We start from the raw sequence: 20,225 nt of genomic DNA, 5'->3' as shown, positions 1-20,225 counted from the left end.
GCCAGATCTGTACTGAACTTATACCACAACTAATTTTTATTATTTTCATTATTTTTTAATATAGTTTAAAAGTTTTTTTAATTTGAGCAAATATACATGGGCATTAATGAGCATTCCTAAATATACACCCTGGATACACCTGCCAAATTTCAAGACACCTTTCAAGCAAGGGGCCATATACCTTTTTTGATACGACAATAAAACCCACATACCTTTTCAGTCTCTAATACTGGCAACAGCCAAACCACTTAAACTCTGAAAGACACCAGTAGCCAGAACCAAATATCTTACTGAATGCAAAATTTTAGACTGACCAATTAAAAAAAAAAAGAAAGGGTAAAAATTGAAATTTTCATCTTCAGTGTTTGCCACAAAGAACAATGGACATGGATTTTTCTTGTGCTTCTTAGCAGGACCCAGAGAAACTGGTGCTCTGTCCAGAGGACCAAATTAGGCTCATACTTGTCATGTGCATTTGTTTAACAAAGAGCACATGCCATTAGGAATTTTATATGTGTATTACTTAATCTTAATCTTTTTGTGATTCTAGCAGCAAATAACTTGCTAAGTAAGAGGGCCAGCACACAGAATCCTGGTACCAGGTATCTCTTGTCAAATATTGACTTTTTAATTATGAAAATTATATCTTTACATTCTCCCAGGAGAGCAAACAAGGAGACTAAAACCCAGCTTCAGGAACAGTAGGGGAACGACCTGATTTGACATCATTTTCCCATCATATTTCTACCTTGTTTCTGTGCTGTGCACCAGATGCTTCATCCCCATAGAGCTCACTCCAAACTTGATCAGCCTCTGCTGAGGGTGAGGGCAGCCACTCTTCACATGACGGTGCAGATGAGAACGACAAACTCTGGTCTGGAGACAACCCCTGCTCCAAGGGCTATAGAGTAGGAGGCATCTCTGTCAGTAGCTTCAGAAGGAGAGCGTCTACTGCCCTTGGGCTATCCTCTGTGTCCCACCCTGGTGGGTTCTCCTCCTTGCCTTCCCACCCTGGTCCTTGCCTTTTCCAAGGAAGGTTTGCTGAAGGTTGTGCAAGGAGACACTCTGCACCCTATGGACTTTGACCAAGAGCTCTCCTGACCCACTTTCCTCTACCCTTACCCACAAACCTGAAGCCTGACCTTCCCAGCTTTCTTCCACCCAAACTTGACGTGCTTGGCATGGCTTATTGACCTGGTCCCTTGAGACGGCTCTGCAACCCAGAGTAGCAACCAAGGCTGTAGGATTGTATGAAACAACCCTATTGAAAAGCAGTGGGTTTCCAATTCAATAACCACCTGGTGGCAGCAAAAACTGCTTCCCTGAAAGCTGAGACAAATTTAGCCTGGTCAAGGGTTAAAGGCCACCAGGGTGTCATACCTTACCTGCTGGGCTGTGGATAAAGGTAGTTAGATTACTCGGGAGAGAAATAGATCCTCATAGATGTACTAATTGCGGTGCTTCCAAATGAAGAATGCAGTGAGGACACAGCAATTTTGGGAAGAATCCATCTGGCTTCTGCTCTTACACAGGGCAAGTAATTCAAGACCTTTGAACTTTCAACACTGTTCATGTTGGGCTTTCTTGTCTCTGAATCTCAGCATTAAATACACAGATTCTTTTTATTGTACAGACAACGGTCTGAAATGAAAAAGTACTCATGTACAAACATAATTTTAATTCAAGTCAGTTGCTTGTGATAATCTTAGGACAATATTCATCAGACGGTGGTTTCATCCATTATCTATTTCTGTCTATGGGAGGCACTGAAATACACATGAAAAGTATGCAAAACTTGTTTTGAATGATTGAATCTAAAAAGGGGGGGATCGCTAAGAACAGACATCTTTTTAGTCATGGTTTTCACTGAAATGTATCTGTTCAAATTCCCTAGGCCTGATGTCTTCCCAGTTGGTGGTGAATTTTTTTAGTATTGATTTGAATTCAACAGAGCTAATTTCATTAAGACATTTAGATTTTTTTTCCTTGAATTATTTATATAGTCTTGATGTGAAAACATGCCAAAAATAAAACTGGGGAAAAAAAAAAAAAGAGGAAGAAATTTAAAAACTGTAAAAGAGTTTGTAAGGAAATCACTTATATATACTTCTTTAGTACAATTATTTCATTTTTATTATCATACCACATATTTGTTTAGAACTTCCAGGTATACCAAAGCCATAGTTATGTGAATGGAGACAGCTGCATTTTTAAAAGCATCTAATAATATATCATCTTAAAATATATGTAACATCATCTGCTGGCTTCAGAATAAAATCCTCCTTTAGCTTGCCCTTGGTTGGCATCGGCCAGCCTCTTCCATGGATCGTCCCTCAAACTCTAAAGAATAGCATGAACAGGGTTAATAAAATCCATACCCTGCCTGGAAACTGCGTGATTCAGAATTACGTTAAGGTCTTTTCTTCTACCAGAGCTTCAGCAGCCTCTTCAGTCTATTTTGTAATATACTGGAAGCAAAGAGTAAATGAGAGAGATATCTTTTTTTTTTTTCCTTGGGTTTTTTTTTCTGCCAGAGATTCCTATCACCAGCAGCCGCCAGCGTGAGTATCACCACCGACAGAAATATCTCCTGCCAGGCCATCCAGTGCTTTGAAGCAGCTGGCATCTCACTAGCTGCATGTTGACCACCATTTCGGAGCTCCTGGTATGTGGACGCAAACCAAGCAATGTGATGACAGGCTAGGGATTTTCTATGTATTGACAGCAAGAGTGCTAAACATGAAATTAAGCCACATAGGAGTTAATATTGGACTGCTTTTGTGTAACCAAAACACTGCATACTTCACTGTATGTAGGATTTAAATAGTGCAGCAATGCCCACATCTTTCTGAGTCACGCTAGCTCTAAATTCTGTGGCAAATTCAAATGAATTAAGCTTTCTAAGATTTTCATTAACTGAAAAGTGACAATGAGTGAAAGAATTATGCAACTGAGACTTGTGAGGCTACAAAATAGGAGTTGCTAGGGGTGAAGATTCAGAAATGTCATAGCAGAGTGGGAGAAAGTTGAGACTTCTGCTAACTAAAAAGATGTAAGAGAGTTTGGGATTTAAAACTGAGATGACTGATGTCTTCAGCCCCAGCATAGAGCTACACTATCATCTTTCGGTGTCTGCACAGGAATATGTAGAACAAACATAACATTTGAGGACATTATTTTTGCACTTTGTCAACAACCACCTTCTCTCGTGTCTTGCATGTATCATACGCATGTTAGAAACACCATCCTATTACTGGTGCCTCCATACATTACAGTCACGGTATAAACATACACATTTGTTGATATTAAGGAACACAGAAATAGACGGGACCTCCTCAATCACCAGTCCCAGTTCCCTCTTGTCATAAGTAAACAAACCATATAATCACTTTCATCAATTGATCTAGCTACAGCAGGCACTAATTAAATTTTCGACTCCTATTAAATTCAGCATCAGTGAAGAAGAACGTGGTTGAATATTTCAGCTAAAATTGTTAATCTTGACATTTAAATATTCATCATTAAGCTTCAGAGTTAGCAGCCTATTCATAGAAGGGGATTCAGGTTCTCTCTATGTTACTGTTGATAGTGAAGGTAGTTTCTTTTCTTTACTTTCCATTTGGGTTTGGAAGGGTTTCCTTATAGCCACAAAACATGGAAATACAGCTGTTTAAAATGGAAGATTTAATTCTTCATCACTGTTGTCTGGTAAGTGATTTAAATACAGAAAACTAGAACTTTCTGCACATGGTTCATTTATAATCCTTCAACGAAAGAATCTGTGCCTGTAGAAATTAAGTCATGAGGCAATACAACTATTAGAAAAGTTACACATTCAAAATGAAACTAAGAAAGGAGACAAGCCATTTTCCTCAGTGTTTAGAAACAATTCCTTTATTGCTTGTTTTTCTTTGTGGAAGACCAATCTTGGTCTTTATTTGCATGTTTTTTCTTCGATGAAATAGATAGTGATAGTGAAAGAGCTTCAGAGCTGTTCTGCATTTGTTCTTTTTACAGTTGCATTGGAATTATTAGTTATTTGAATTGTTTAATGGTAAATATATTTAAAATAAGGATTAAATTGAGGTCATTGGTAACTAATCTGAATAAATAACCCCTAGTTATAGCCTAAATGACTAGGAGAGAGACTGTGAAGTCCATTGCTGTGCAGAGGGACACATTAATACACTGTAGCTCTAGGGACATGTCCACATTGCAGTTAGAAGCGTCTGCAGCATAATCTAGAGATTCTCAAATTGGCAGACTAGCTTGAGGTAATACTAGAAGTCTAATTGCAGTAATACTGTTCCTGTGTGGGCTAATTTACCTTACTTTCACTGTGGTTGTAGTACACACTCATTCAGAGTAACCTTTGGCTTCCCATTTGTCCAGCAATGTGGAGAATTGAATTAAATAACCAGATGTGTTTCCTGTTTATCTTGATTAAAAATAAAATTTGGACGCCTGCTGAAAATTAATGTATTTCACCCTGTGTGTGCTCCAGGGTATTGCTTGCTTACTCCTCATCGCTTCCACATCTCAGGACTTAGTTGAGAGGTGACCCACTCCACATTAACCAGCCTGCACGGTGCCTGCTTGAAGGGGTAATGAACAATGCAAATCTGTTTTTGATAGGGAGGTCCATCATTAAAATCCAGAATGCTAGAATAAAATCTCACAATTAAATGCAATATTGCCACTATCTGGCCTTGCATTACAGACTAGCAGGTAGGTGTTGTCTCCCTATGGGTTCTACAAATGACATGGTCCTGTCAAATAGTTACTAAAAATGAAATGAAAGATTGCTGTGGTGGCTTCAGTGGCATAAAAAAATTGTTCTATCATTAGCTTTTTATCAACTGTTTTGTAACATTTAATAAAACTTGTCTTATTGGTCTACACACGGCTTATCTAATATGAAACCAATTTAATTTCTTATCCTGCGTTTAACTATAGCTGCTCAAAAAACAGTAGAGAATGTCCCTATGGCTATTTGAAAAAGTCCAGTCAACAAGAGCTCAGCATATTTTTACAGGGCTGTCAGATAAATCTCTCTATGAAAGTTGCCATGCTCACAGAAATTCAATAGAGCACAGCTTGGTAGCATACACCACATGGAGTCTTCCCGAGGATTAAACCCATGTCTAGTTAAAATGTAAAGTTAGTTTTAGAAAATATGCAAAAAGTGATTATTTGAAAAAAATATTACAGGATCAGGAAGAATCAAATTATATTGGTCAACAAGTACAGATTTGGTTTCTTTAAAATAAGTATCTTATATTACTTATACATGAACAGAGGATCATGAGAAATAGGAAGGGAATTTTAACTATTAATGATTAAAATAAATCAGTATTTTGTGAGCACTGTTGCATTTATTTTAATGCTTGTAAATGTGCATTTTAATATGGAGCTCACACACTGGTATTTTAGATTATGTGTTCAAATACGAGTACAAAGATGTGCCTTAAAATTGTGCTCACTCACTGTATTATATAAAGGGGAAACTGGTGCAATTGCAAAATCAAGGAAATACATATGTAAGTAGGTCACAAACAATCCCAACATATATACCTTCATGCAAAGGCTTATGTATTTTGCAAATACACCTTTGTGCCGCATTAAATTTATTTTCACTGTGTTTATACAAGCAGATGTTTAATCACACATAGATCTGTCCCATTCATATATAATTGCTAATATTGGCTGGTATGGGGATAGGAATCCAAGAGAAGGCACTAATTTCTAAATGCCATAGTGCACATCGTACCTGCCGCTGCACAGAGCACTGACAGGTAACGTACACAGTGCAAAAGTACATGTTGTTTGCAGTATAACAACAATGCCTTTGAAGAACAGTCTTTTTTGTTTAAATTACCTGTAACAGGAGTACCACTTTGGAGAATGATGCTTCAACAACACAGAACTGGGCTAAAAGAGAGCAGATTACTGATGAAATACGTTATCCACAGCATTCACGAACCTTCATTCTACATCATTCTGGGTTACTGACCATACAGCTGCAAAAATATTAATTTATCTCATCCATTTGGGATTGGATTGAGGTTGATGAAAATGGGATTAAACTCCTAATTTTTGGTATTCTGATAATTTCAGCCCAGGTTACAGCAGTCAGTATTTGGGTATCCTTTTCTGTGTTTGCACAGTCTGAGATTTGAATGCTCCCCATTTCTGTGAGTCCCTTGCTGGTCAACACGTACTGGAAACTTGTGTGGGTTACGGTTTGTTGTCCAAGATGGAGAACCTTTGCTCAGAAGACTCCTGGCCCCACCGTCCTGGTGCTGGGAGGGTGACTACTATCACTGGTGTTACAGGAGCAGAATGAGTCCCACTTGCATTTTTCCTCCATAATGAATAAACGAAAATTTTGGTAAACTTAAGGCCTTTATATACAGAATAACAAGGGACACTGCTAGATCCCTGTCACTTGAGATTTGCTTTTTCCAAAATGAAAACTCAGTTACTGGAGAAGAGCTGAAAGTTTTTCCGTGTTCATCCAGCACTTTTTGCTTTTCCCTGGGAAATGTGCATCCTGTTCCTCCAGAAATACCAAATGGAATAATGACATTTGTATGTGTTACATTTACTATCAAAATAATATCGCAACACCTGCTCTGGTGTACAATTGTGTGTACTGTGGATATAAAGAGAGAGAAGGATTCTTTATATATATATATATATATGCTGTGTGTGTATATATATATATGTAAAATGTATATGTAAATATACTTTTTTCACGCTTTCATGAAGGCAGAAGTCACTCTGAAAAAAAAAAAAAAAGACTGCACAAAACTAGAGGCCAGACCCTAAGCTGTTGTGAAGTGTACAAGCCTGCAGATTAGATGAAAGCTCTGGAAGTTACTTATGCAGGATCTAATTTTGAAATCCACTTCTGTACATTCAGATAGGGAGGAGGGGATGGGAGGGACTGCAGAGTTTTGTTTATGGAGACCATCCTCTTCGTGATCTCTGCCTGCAGCCCATGGGGGGCTGGTTTCAACTCTGCTCTTGAAACACAGATCAAGTACTATTGCCAGCACACATTCTTTCCCTTTCAAAAATTTCACAGGTTCAGAGTCACGATAGGAGCTATAACTTCTGGCAAAATTATGGTGCTGTTACTTTTCTTTTCAAATCTGTTTGCAACTATTCAGCCAAGAGGTCTAAGGACTTAAGAAATTGCAAAAGCTGTGACAAATGTGTTTTATTAACACCAGTTTCTTAATAGTAAGAGAGTGAGGGGGAAATGAAGAGAGAACAACAAATAGAGATAAACTTGGTGTTATTTTAGTGGATGGAAGTTAAACAAAACCTGTTTTGACAATCTTTTACTTGCAACCAGAATTCTGAATGCTTTTTATCATTCTAGTTCCCTCCAACCTATAAAAAACCCAAACACCACCCCACCCCCCAAATCCATTACTAAGGTTTAGTCTTTTCATAGCTTGGTTCACAGTTAGTTTTAGCTACCAAGGGCAAGGCTTGGTGTGGTAACTTGAAAAACATCTGAGGACCTCCAAGTCGTCCACACACCTTCTAGAAGCACAACCAAGGAGAAAACAGGGTGTGACTCAGAAGTATTGTTTCTCTCCTGGCATTGCTCTCTTCAGATTGGAGGCTGCTTCATGGCCCCAAAGAGTGTTTGAATAAATTAGAGCTTTTCTACTAACTTGTGCCAAGTTCCCCACACTGAGTAGCATCCAAAGTCCCCTTACTGGAATTAACCTCCTTTATTACACAGCTGCTATTCTGAGTAATTGTTTACACATTGGGAAAGTTTTCCACTGACTATTTAAATATCAGTGTGTGAGATTAGGAACTCAACCACAGCACAAACCAAGATCTCAGCACTGCCTGGGAAATGCACTTTGGCAAGCTACAATCTTCAGGTAAATGTTTGCTAGTGTCCAAAATCCCAGTCTCCAGTACCCATAGCTGGTTGTAAGTGGCAATATCCCAGAAAGCTAAAAGAGTAAACTTTTTTCAAGACAGAATGTGGGGATTTAGAAAAGTGATTCTTGCCTACTTGTGTCCAACTCTAGCCAACAGAAAGAGCTTCTGTAAAGAGTCAGAACACTAAAAATTCATGAATTATATTTTTATGGCAGAATAAATACTTCTTGTGGATTGGAATTTCCTGCCTCTGGTGAGATGGGAACCTCGTGCTATTCTTCCTCAGCACGGTCAGAACGTTTCCTGTTTTTGCAGATCATCCAAAGATTTTCTGTGTCACACTTAACATGTTTTCCAAGTCAAGTTGGCAAAAGGGTATTTTAAGCAAAGTGCAAAGCACAGTAGGATGTACTATATAGTGCCATCTGCTGAAAAGTGAAGTGCTCCCACATAAGAATAGAAATTTGTACATTTTCCATTAATGCAAAAAAGAATCTTGAGATGGGATGATATTTACTGGCTATGGGTAGGTCCCATTCATCCCCATTTAGAACCACTATCTCAATTTACATGATGAACGTGAACATCCAATTCTGGAGTGGATGGCATTGTGAATGATGGTGTGAATGATTCCCAAAGAAGACACTTGAACACATATGGAACATATTTGCATCACCAAGACTCTCCATATACCATTTAAGAGATTTTGCACCCATCTTAGAGAGTGATCCTCATTTCAGGCCCAGATATCACGTGAAAAGAACCTGGGCTGATGTAATTTCATGTTTAGTAATTTTACTCTGTAAAAGTCATTGTGTAGCCACCACACCAAGTCTGTTTTCTTCTTTGCTATTTCAGTCTAAGACCTAAGACCTTAAGGTAGGCACTTTGCTGACTGTTTTTATTAGTAATTTTCAGGTTTTGGTCCTTTGCTATTAGAAAATCACTGAATGTCTTTAATGCTGGCTGCTTTACTCAATTGACTAAAGGGATGAGCAGTCAACACATACTGTACTAATAATGCTCAAGCTGTATATAAGACAGAAGACCTAGAAGAATAACTACAATGTCTTTGAGAAGCAAGACAAGTCTTAAAGAAGAAGGCTGTATTTCATAAGACAGTTGGTTTAAATTTGATTTTTTGCACAAAATTATTGACTGCATGGGAGAACTCTCTTACTTAAGATTTTAAGCAGATACAGTTATAATGATATAAACCCATGTTTAGACTCTTATTTTGGTAGAAAATTTGCTCTTGAGGTTTTTAGTTTTCTTCTTGTGAGAGGTCTTAAGCTGCAGCACAGAAGTAATTCATACCAAAATAACATTCTCTTTGTGCAGATAAACAGTTAAGAGTATGAAGTACTCCTAAAAATTTTTGTTATCCTTGCTGGATGACAGTTTATTCCATAATCTTCCATGTACAAGCTTATGAATCTATCAGATGAAACTATTCAAAGATTCAAATGTTCAGTTAACAAGCTGTCTGGAAATTAACTATTGCACTGTATTTTTTAAAGTTAAACCAAGAGAAAAAAATGGGTAACTTATTGTGGATAAGTTATCTAACAGTCATAGGTCTGAGACAGTACAGGCAACTAGCAAGTAGATACCCCAGCTCACTGCAATTTTACATCTTGCAATGGACTTAAAATATTTGCAATATTTAGACCTACTATATATTCCATCTGTTTGTTTTTGTGTTGTTTGCTTAATGTTGACTTGTAGTTAATACCAAAAGGAGCAGACTAGCCCACCAGTGGACTGGAAATTGAACAATAACTTAAGTATAGCTTCATTCACTGAGATCTAATGGACCAATTCAGATGTCATTCCTTTCCAGTTTATTGCTCATCCCGCGGAGTGTTATTGTGTGGCTGTCTTCACAGGGGTATAGTTGCAACTTGTATCCTCGAGGGGCCTACAGGCAGGGATGCTGAAACAAAGAACTTTGAAGTGGATGAAAAAAACATCAGTTGTTGGACAGTAGTCTGAGAGACTCAAAGATTACAGGGATGGGTGCAGCCATAGGAGCAAGCCAGATCTCTCCTATCTTTATGCAGCATAGGGGTTATCTGTCAAGTAGAAAATTCTTTCTTGCTATGCACTCTTCTTGCCCTTAAACATACAGTTTTTTGCTTTGGAAAGCCTATTTTCAGTGACTGCATTCACGTATTCGTCCGACTGTTTTTAGGTCTGGCGAGTTATTTGCATCTGGTTGGACCTGACTGGATTGGTCATAATTTGCTACAAGTGAAGTGCACCAGTATTCTGGTTTAAGAAAGGTGTAGTCAGAAGCTATTGCTCCACAAAGCGGTGTAGATTTTGCAAAAACCTGAGGAGGTGGTTTTCAGAGAAAGAGAGAGGAAGAAAACAATCCACTCCAAACAGATTTATTTTTTTTTTCCCCTATAATGAGTTATTATACAGTTCCTCCCCCTTGCTATTTTCTTTTTGTTTCTTTGCTCTACTCTTATTACATTTTTATATCCAGTTATTTTTATTTTTGTGAAACTTATTCTCACTGTGCTGGCTTTCAAACTAGGGTTCCTGAATCATATTATACAGTTGCAGAAAATGACCCAGGGTAAGTCCCAAAGCCAGAATCTCAAGTGTTTTCATAAAAGTCATCCCCTAAATCTTACTCCTTGCCTTGGAAAAACTGAACCAAAGACTAGCGCATAACACCTCTGAAACTAAAATTAGATTACAGGTAAGCTAGAGTTGCCTTTTCCCTGTAAAGAGGGAGGACGTGCAAAAGTCACGTGTGGAAAGATGCAATGAGGGAGAGGAAGGGATGGAGCAGGAGAAGGGAGCGCGAAGTCCCCGGGGACCGAGAGGCCCGTGCGGGGGACACGGGGTGCCCAGCTGTGCTGCCTGACAAAGGACAATGTTGGAACCCCTCGCGAATGCCTAGGCGTTCCTCTATTCAAAAGGGCAAGCTGAGGTTGAAAGGCATCCCAAATGGAGTATTTTAGCGTATGCTTTCCTACGCATTACACATTTTCGTACATTCTAAGGGGAAAAAACAGCCGTGGAGCCACACCAAAACCATGGTTGAAAACACCCCACAAAAACACTTGTGAGGCATTGATCCCTCTACTCTGGAAAGAGGACATGGTGTGCTTGTTACTTCTCTCTTTCATACTGACTGTTCTTTCTTTGCACGTAAGAAGACAAAGACAAAAATAAAGTAAGTTCTCCATTCAAAATTGCCTTCTAGTTTCAAATTATCTCCCATGAAACCCCAACAGTACTGATAAAATTTTGGTTTTTTGAAAAAAAAAAAAAAAGAGGTGGAGAACACCTGGTTTGGAAGAGCTTTGATTTTTCTTTTTAAAGGAACTACATTGTCAATGAACTTGCTTCTGAACAAGTCAATGGGTTGCTTTGGTACAGTAGTTAGTATTTTTAACACATATTAATTTCATATATGACATTCTATGCAATGACATACCACATAAAATGCTTGCCTGTATCTTCATGATTTGTTCTGGCTGGAAACTGGTTCTTTGGCACTGGCAAAAGCGCTTCAGCTCACGAAATCAAGTGAGGGATAGCCAAAAGTCCCACAGGTGGGACCCACAGACACATACAAACCTAGTCAAGGCTCCCCAGTCGAATAACCACCCCAATTCATCTCACACAGTTGGGTTGACATCTTCCTGCAGAGGCTGTGGGGTCATACCCCAAAACACAACCCTGAGCAGAGCATCCGTCCCCAGGAAGATGTCAAGGCCACAGGACCCAAATTTCTTGCTAGCCTGTAGATAGATCCTGAGCCCTGAGACTAATTTAACTGCTCACACCCTAGGCTCACTCAGGGTGAGGAAGTGGGGAGCTGAAAGAAATGAAAGCCACTTTTCCAAACTCATTATCTTCAGCTGTGCTAAGCACAAATCTGGTACAGCTGAGGATCTGGCCTCCTGTGATTAAAGCCATTTCCATCAGACTGAAAATGGAGGCAAAACTAATGAGGAGAAAACAAAAGAGACGGTGGAAAACAAAAGCAATGTGGTTTTAATTTGCTTGTGTAAGGTCCAAATTATATGCTGTGTTGCCTGCTGAAGTCAAACGGAGTGTCTGACAGTTCAGAGCACTTCAGTTTTGCAAGAAAACTCTGCTGTCATCTCAAATGCAGCACACCTTAAAATTTTCTATATTTCGTATTAACAACGAGTTATGCCTACAATTTTATTGCAGTTCACTTTACTTAGTGTTCATATTTCTCAGGCTGCAGTAGTTGGTAAAATTATCTCAGATTCCTGTGCATGACCTGTTGCTGCGCTTGGCATTAATTTTTCTGCGGTCTATGGTTAAATGCAATCATAGCTGCATGTAGAGTGCATTTCTGCAGGCTGCATTTTTGTAATCTTCATGATATGACTGCAGTGTGATCCACCCAAACTCATCTATGTTGGGATCACTGCTGTGACTGTCTAGCCCCAGACAGATAACTAAACAACTTTTTTATTCACATTTATAATTCACTCAAAGAAATGAAGGAAATTTTAAAATATTAATGTAAGAATTCTCACAGTATACCTGCTATCAGGTGGCATTACTAGCTCAAAAGCAGAAGAATAATCTGATGAAAAATTAAAAAGGAAAATTTTAAAATGAGAGAAAGAAATATAAGCACAATTCTCTAAAATTCTGATTCAGAAATCCCAGAATTTGGGTGAGTGAATAAATATTAAAAAGTTCTTTCATCCCCTTGAGGCTTTTCTTGTAAGTTTTCCAGTGACTACTACCTCTATTCAGGCTGGCAAATATAAAGTGGTATTTTTAAAGATATTTTAATACTTCTTTTTAACTCTTAGAAAGAAAAAATGCAGTTATGGAAAAAAAAAGGGGGGGGAAATGTTTTCTATATTGCAAAATTTCACTTTTATCCATTGGACTGCTCTGCTTTAGTGGAAACCTTTTTTTTCAGTGTACTGTTTTTTTATCCTTAACTACTCAAGTATTAAATATCGATTTTAAAGTCTAAAAATATTACTATCACATTTAGTTGATCTATAAGTTTTATAGTTAGAAAATAAAAAAAAAAAAAGAAAAAATAACAAACAGGCTTCCTCTGCTCTAGGATCACAAGGATAAGTATGCTGTTGGATGCAGAGTGATAGGACTAATACATGTGAAGAAATTAGACATGCTTTAATCAGTTTATGGATTCAAAATCTCCACTGTATAAAAATATTTCCATATAAACTATTTTTCATTGTTTTTTTCTTAATACTAATTTCTATTTAGCTCATTTCAAGCAGTCTATTTTTAAAGTTTAATTCTGTTTTTCTACAGTTTAAGCTTTGTGTGACCTTTCACCTTTCACTTTGAGCTATTGTGTTGGATTTCACGTCTTTAAATCTTCTGAGCACTGATTCACACATCTAAATCTCCAGCAAAATGTAGGCTTAAAATGCATTGTTCCTATCAGAAGAAAAACTTTGCTTTTATGAAGTGTGAACAGCTGTGCAAAATACTGACCTAACGTTAGAATTAATGTCAAGAACAAATGTTCTTTTGTTTTTTGGTGGTTTTTTTCAGTTTCTAAGCTGGACTATCCAAAGTCTGACAAGCAAACAAACCAGAGGGGAAAAAAGAAATTAAGTGAAGCTTATATCTTCATGTCACAGGAAAATGTCAAACATTAATACTCAGATACTATTTTCAACAAAAATTTGGAAAACACTTAGCATCATCTACAAATTACTATTTTTGCAAGAGTATACAACATATTTGAAATTTTTAAAATTATTATTTTGCTTAGGTTAGCCCATTAATCAACAGGTGCCAGGTGGAAACTCTCAGTACAAGGCAATGGAGTTCCTGAGGCTGTCTTTCTGGAGAAAAGTCACAGTTTAAGTTAGTACTGTGGAAGCATATTGCTGTTTGTGGAAGAAGTATATCAGAACTGCTTCCATTCTCTGAGACATCTTAGTATGAGAAAAACACAAGGAGCCTGTTAATCTCAAATGGACAAAAGGACACTGCAGAGAAGTTTTAGCAAAGTTTTTTTTCTCTCTCCTTTTTTCAGAATAACATAAGCTGTCACAGATCTGATCTTTCATATTTAATGTTGAAATGGTATTCCTGTGGTGGCATTTGTATATCTGGCTATTTCTCATTTGGTTAATCCTTTCATGTTAGTCTTAAAATATTCTATTCCCAAAATACATTGACAAGGGAGAACCAAAGGAATTCTCTCCATGAAGCATTACCGAAAGAATGTGGGTATGTAGGAAGAAAATGTAGTGCAGAGAATGCAGCAATGCTGTTTTTTGTGGGTAAGCAATGGAGGGGAAACGAGATGGTTACTGGAGCTCTGGGACATTTGTGGTATTGAGAGAATATAAGCCATAGGATGTGACTGCAGATAGCTGTTTGACATATGTGTGAGTCCGTGGTGAACCCATGAGGAAGAGAGAAATGCATCCAGCTACACCATTCTCATGACTTGAGTGGAAACATCTTGAAAAGATTGCTACATGAAATAATAATTTAAATACAGCATTCCTTTTACATTTTCTGCAGAGTTACATGATCAATAAAATAAAAGTAGTTATTATTTCTAACTATACAAGACTGCAAACAGGAAATTGGTGAAGGATAAACTTTTTATGCCAAGAAGTGCAGATACTGCAATCAGAATGGAAGCTATAGGCTGAGATACACACGTAGAAGGAAAGCTACACCATGTAACACATTTTACACATTTTACACTCAATATTGACTTATGTGCAAATTATGCTTCATGTATAATATTTAACTGGCTGGTGAAGTCATGGTTTTAAAACAAATTTTATTAAATGATCTCTGACTTTTGAAGACAATATTAGTTAAATGCATATATACATGTATATAAAACATTAAATATATATGAATGGATTTATATATATTTCATAGCATATCAAAGAGGAAACATCAATCTTGTTTAGTTTCCACTGGCTCCCCTAAAAATATTTAAGCTTTTATATAAAGTTGCAATCCTATGTAACTTTGCATGAGTCAGAGATTCTGTCAAGGAAGAGCTGCTCAACTGAGAGTGTTCCAGCTCATAAGGGGTGGATGCATTAAGCTAAATTTCCAGCCTTTTTTTTTAACCACAGTTGTCCATATTTGTGATCAATAAATAGATCATATGAATATCAGTCCTGCCAATGCTTAGAATGGGCTACTTATTTTTCAAGTTACTTGATGGTACTTACATTATTTCAAGACTGCTCCTCCTTCTAAAAGCCTAGATTCAGATCTTACATTCACATAGGGTTGCACTGAACTTTGCAATGACATGGAGCTCCTCCTTTTAGGATAGTGTTTAGAGTCTTGACCATGCATTGTGGAACATCACTTTTCACAATGAAATAACGTTTTCTTCACAGTCTAATTCCTATATGGAAAAAACCCCAAACCCTCAACAGTAGAAGGAGATTATCTTAAGTGAGATGATGAAAAAAACTAGGAAAGCATAAGCAGAAAAGCTTTCTTAAACTGCTGCAGTAAAATGCTGTATTTCTAGCCAGATATTTTGTTAATTTTATGAAGCATCATAAGTATCTACGATGATGTGTAAATAAAAGAGAGAAAAAATTATCTTTTGGAGATGGCCAACCACTAACCTGAATCTGCCATGACCACATTAAATTATGTAATCACAAAAGATCTTTAAAATTGGAGAAATCAGATCCCAATTAAAAGTATGGGTCATCATTAATGATTTAAGACTCATTTTTGCTTTTTGCTTTTCCTTGATGTCTTTCAGGCATGGTACAGCTACGAACTTTTTCAACCTGTGTCGACCACAAACCTGGCTATGTTAGGAAAGGCCTTTAGTAGAATCTTACAATATTTATTATTTAAATGTTTCAACACACCCTTTTTGTCTCATAAGACATAGGAACCACACTCCTCCTCCTGCTGCGAAAAATTCTATAAAAATATTTTTTCCAGAAAATTAATTGAGGTTGACTTTCTCGTGGCAGAGTAGACAGATTTTGCAAACTAATATTCTATAGAAGGACAAGTAAGGCAAGCAGATGTGCTCTTATTTTTCCTCACAACATCAGATCTTTCAAAATGGTATTTTATTTAAAAGCATGAATAAATTCTAAAACAACTTTGGAAAGAAATATACCCTCATTCCTTAATTATATACACAGTCTAAAAGCTCTACTGAAGGATGATACGACACAGTGTCTAAGGACTGTAGCTTCCCTACTCCACCCTCCAGCATGGCTCTTCGTACAAATCTTTTAGCATTCATAGATATTCCACTACAAATTATAGTATTTCAGTTGAACTAATCACCCCTGACATCTATTTCAGATGCATTGGGTTGCCATTCTTTTACCTTTCCTGATACTTTTCACCGCTGGATTTAATTCTGAAAGTATCTCTGCTATACATCTTTGAAAAACAGCCTTCACCAGGACACAGACAGGTTTTGCAATGTTTGTACTATATCAGTTCTCCTTATAACTGTTTTTTTCAAATTCCAAAAGAATTAGGTGGCTGTTGAGAACTTCTATGGGCATTCATGACTTGTTTCTGGTATTACTTGAAATAACACAAGAAGAAATTTTATGTAGAAATAATATATTTCTATATTATATTTCACCTTTCTATCTGCTCCTTAAGCTCAAAAACTAGCTGAAGAGTGATAGTATCAGGTAAGCAAAACTTTTCTGATTGTCTTTGTGTTCTGGGAGTGCTTTTGTGGAGCTAAAAGATGTTTTCAGAGAAATGAATGACTTAGCTTTTTAAGCCACTTGTTTCAGACAATGTAAAATTGCATGGGGTACTTTCTATCATGCTTCAAGAAGATTCAGAGTAATTAAAGGCTTGAATAAATTATTATTGATATATGTGAACATAAGACAGAAAGTCTAATAGCCCTTATAGATTCCTATGGATTAGAAAACAAGGATATACACAGGACTAATGATTATTCTATTGAATGGAGCAGAAAAAAGGGTTTACAAGCTAGATAATCATCATCTGAGACCTTTGAAAAGTCATAACATAGTTAATTCTTAATATTTAATGGGGAAAATATTTCATACCCACATTGATACTGAATTTAGTTGCACATTCATACACTCAAAGCTTGAAGGATGGTTTTGGTATCAGACAGTGCCAATTCCTGAAAGCAGGACTCATGTATCAGATTATTAAAACTGTGGTGTTATTTCCTGCAGGCCAATAATGGCGAGGACTTAACACATAAAGATCATTTGTCTGTTTCAAAAATCAAACCCAAGTTTTTGTCACAGTTCTACCACAAAGCTATTTTCTAAACTCATGCATATCCTAATGATACTGTTCAGTTTAAACAAACAAATAACATAGGGCCTGATTTTTGTTAGTGTTGTCATATCTTAAGCACTCTCTTTCTCGATGCACTGGCCAGGATAAATACAAACTAATGAAAAGATGGGTTAGAGTAGATAACCGCAGAGAGAAACTGATAAGCTATTCCAGTTTGTAGTATTTTATTTACATATTTTAAATGAAGCAATATACATAGTATTGAGGGAGGGCTGGCTCGACATTTTAACATATTCTCTTTCTCGGCGAACTTGTCAGTGTTTAGCACATTAGTTTCACTGAGTGGTCTTCCATTTTTTATATTGTATATTAATGATGCATTTTGGATTAAGATCTGCTTGTTTGACCACAAATTTGTGGCACTACCAGATGGGAAGAACGTGCTCATTTCAATGGATTTGGTCCATCTCCTTTGCCAGCAAGGAGCGTTCACTTCAGCATAGTTTCTATTTATATTCTGTTTAGCATAAGTGCAGCAAATGATGACAAGTTAACCACTCCCTGTGGAAGACCAGGGCTTGTTCCAGTTGCTTGGAATACTAAATTTTTTGCATGTGGCTTATTTCCCAAAGGCTAAATTCTGGGAAGCTGTGAAGGTCTTCAAGTTTGGACAACTTGTCAAATCGTACACAAGTCCTTATTTTAAGCCATCTTTTCTCCTTAATCAGATGATTATTCTTGTAATATGTAGCAGTCCAGCTGGTTTTGGTGTGTGGTTTTATATTGCTGTGTATCCGACGTGTCCAGATGAAGAGCTGGTGCAGCCCCCTCTCCTGCACGACCTCTCACTGCACTGTGCCCAAGAGCAGAACTTAGTTCACAGGTTTTGCTTGAGGCAATTAGTAAGACACAGATCTTATGTGCAGATATGTATACACATCCCCCTAATGCCTGTAGAAGAGTTTTTGGAGAAGGTCCATTGTACTGACTGTTCTTTCTGGAGTATCTTTTTATGTGCAGATTACATGAGGAGAAGAGAACATATTACAGAAGTGAGGCCCTTTATACAGCTTGTTCCCCTCTGTGAAGCTTTATCAGTGGAAAAGCTGCAGGCAGCAAAAACAAGATATCCTGTGACTGTGTTTGATTCTTACTTGAGAAGAGCTTTACACCATTTCCAGCAAGAATGCCATCTCAAACTTTGATGAAGGAAATTTTCCTTGGGCAGATGATGTATAGTAATTTTTGGAGCAGATAATATATATCCTCTCTTACTAATGCATTCCATTTTATTAGCTAGATCAATATTGCTGTAATTTCCAGCCATTAGCATCTCATTGCTGCATAGTACATAAAAATATTTACATTAACACTGATCAAAATTGCAACAGCATATATTAAAATATGAATGACATATAATCAGAATTTTCTGTTTCTACTGCCTCCAGTTATTTGTGACCCCAGATATGAAGTTCAAGTTTACACTTAATAGCACAATTATGTAAATCTGTAATTCTAACACTGAATTACAGCTGGTAATGATCAATAATTATATTTATGTATGATGTGAAGTTAATACTGCCACCATAGATTAATGTAAACAACAAAATTATTTCTGCAGTCAAGAGCTAACAAATCATCATAAACAAAGAGAACTAAAACAATCTCTTCGGAGCTTAATTCCCCCAGCGTAGTAAACAGATTTTTTATTTCCAATGAATGTAAAAGCACTGATTAAAGAAAACACATCTCTACAAAAATTGCACAATGGCTGTATCTGTTAGTACAGATTTTTTTTAAAGAATCTTTGAAACAGAGTTTGTTTGACAGAAAGAAAAAATATCTCCAAAGAAATCTGGATAATAATTTTGTTGGAAGAGTTCTGGGGGAAAATAAGCCCCGAGGAAAAAACGCAGATTAAAAAGAAAACGGAGTGAGGGATAATCAAACACAATATTTCATAACTTCGGAGCTCTTCAGAGTTCACTCACCTGTAATATTGTTCTCTGCCGAAAAATACAACAGGGAACTGCATAATGGGACAGAGCAGTCCTTGGAGTAGCTGGCAGTTGGCTGGAGCAGGTGATACTAAAGAAGATTTGTCCTGGTTTGTTCACTATTCTTTCAAGAATAGAAAAACACAGTTACAGCAAGAACTTCTTTTGCCTTTCAAAAACTTCCACCTTGACATTTTTGCACCGTGTCTTTGATACTTACCGCTAATGAGCAGCAGATTCTGCATGTGTGTATTAGAGAGATGGTAAGCGCATGGGAACCTTCTTCCAGAGCTGGTCTTCTCCTGCAAAGTGAGGCTGCAAGGTGACCCCGAGCCACACGATTTTGTCAGGGCTCCAGACCAGGTCTACCACCTAGAGGAGGCTGTGTCGGTTTAGTTAGAGAGGTGATCCATGCACACTGATACCCTGATGCCTCTCCTTGCAGGATTGGTTCAAAATTTACTTTATAGAAGCTGTAAAGCCCAGATAGAGCTGTGGATGGCTAATTAAAATAGGCTGCACTTACTCTTCAAGTAAGAAGCTTTTACGTCTATCAAAATACTAAGTGGGAATGGTGCAGAAAGGCACTCAGGGGTTGGAGAAGTGTTAAGGCATTCTTGGGGGGGGAAAGTGCCTGGCCTGAGCTCCAGCAGGCAGTTCCCATTTCTGCTGTGTGGCACATTTTCAAAAAATGGGCATCATGGCAACATGGAGGGAAACTCTTTCAACTGCAGAAAAATGCGTTCACAAACTCAGAGCAGGGGAAATAGTTATAATCTATCAATAGAAAATGTCAGCAAACATGGTTTTGGAGCAAAAGCTGAGCTTTCTCTGCAGTGCCAAAGGACTGATACAAAATGTATTGAGGGCCTTCACTGATTTCAACGAACTTCATGTCACTCCTTAACTGCTTTTTCTCTAATACATATAAATTAAATTTATTTTTTTTTAATTTATTGTTGCTGTTGAGTTTCCATATAACCCAGATGAGGCTTATGCTTCTATTAAATGTTTCTCCCCGCAGAAGGAGGTCTAATGACAGCT

Source organism: Buteo buteo, chromosome Z (assembly GCF_964188355.1).
Source record: "Buteo buteo chromosome Z, bButBut1.hap1.1, whole genome shotgun sequence".
In the NCBI taxonomy this organism is placed as follows: domain Eukaryota; kingdom Metazoa; phylum Chordata; class Aves; order Accipitriformes; family Accipitridae; genus Buteo; species Buteo buteo.
This window is presented reverse-complemented; position numbering follows the sequence as displayed.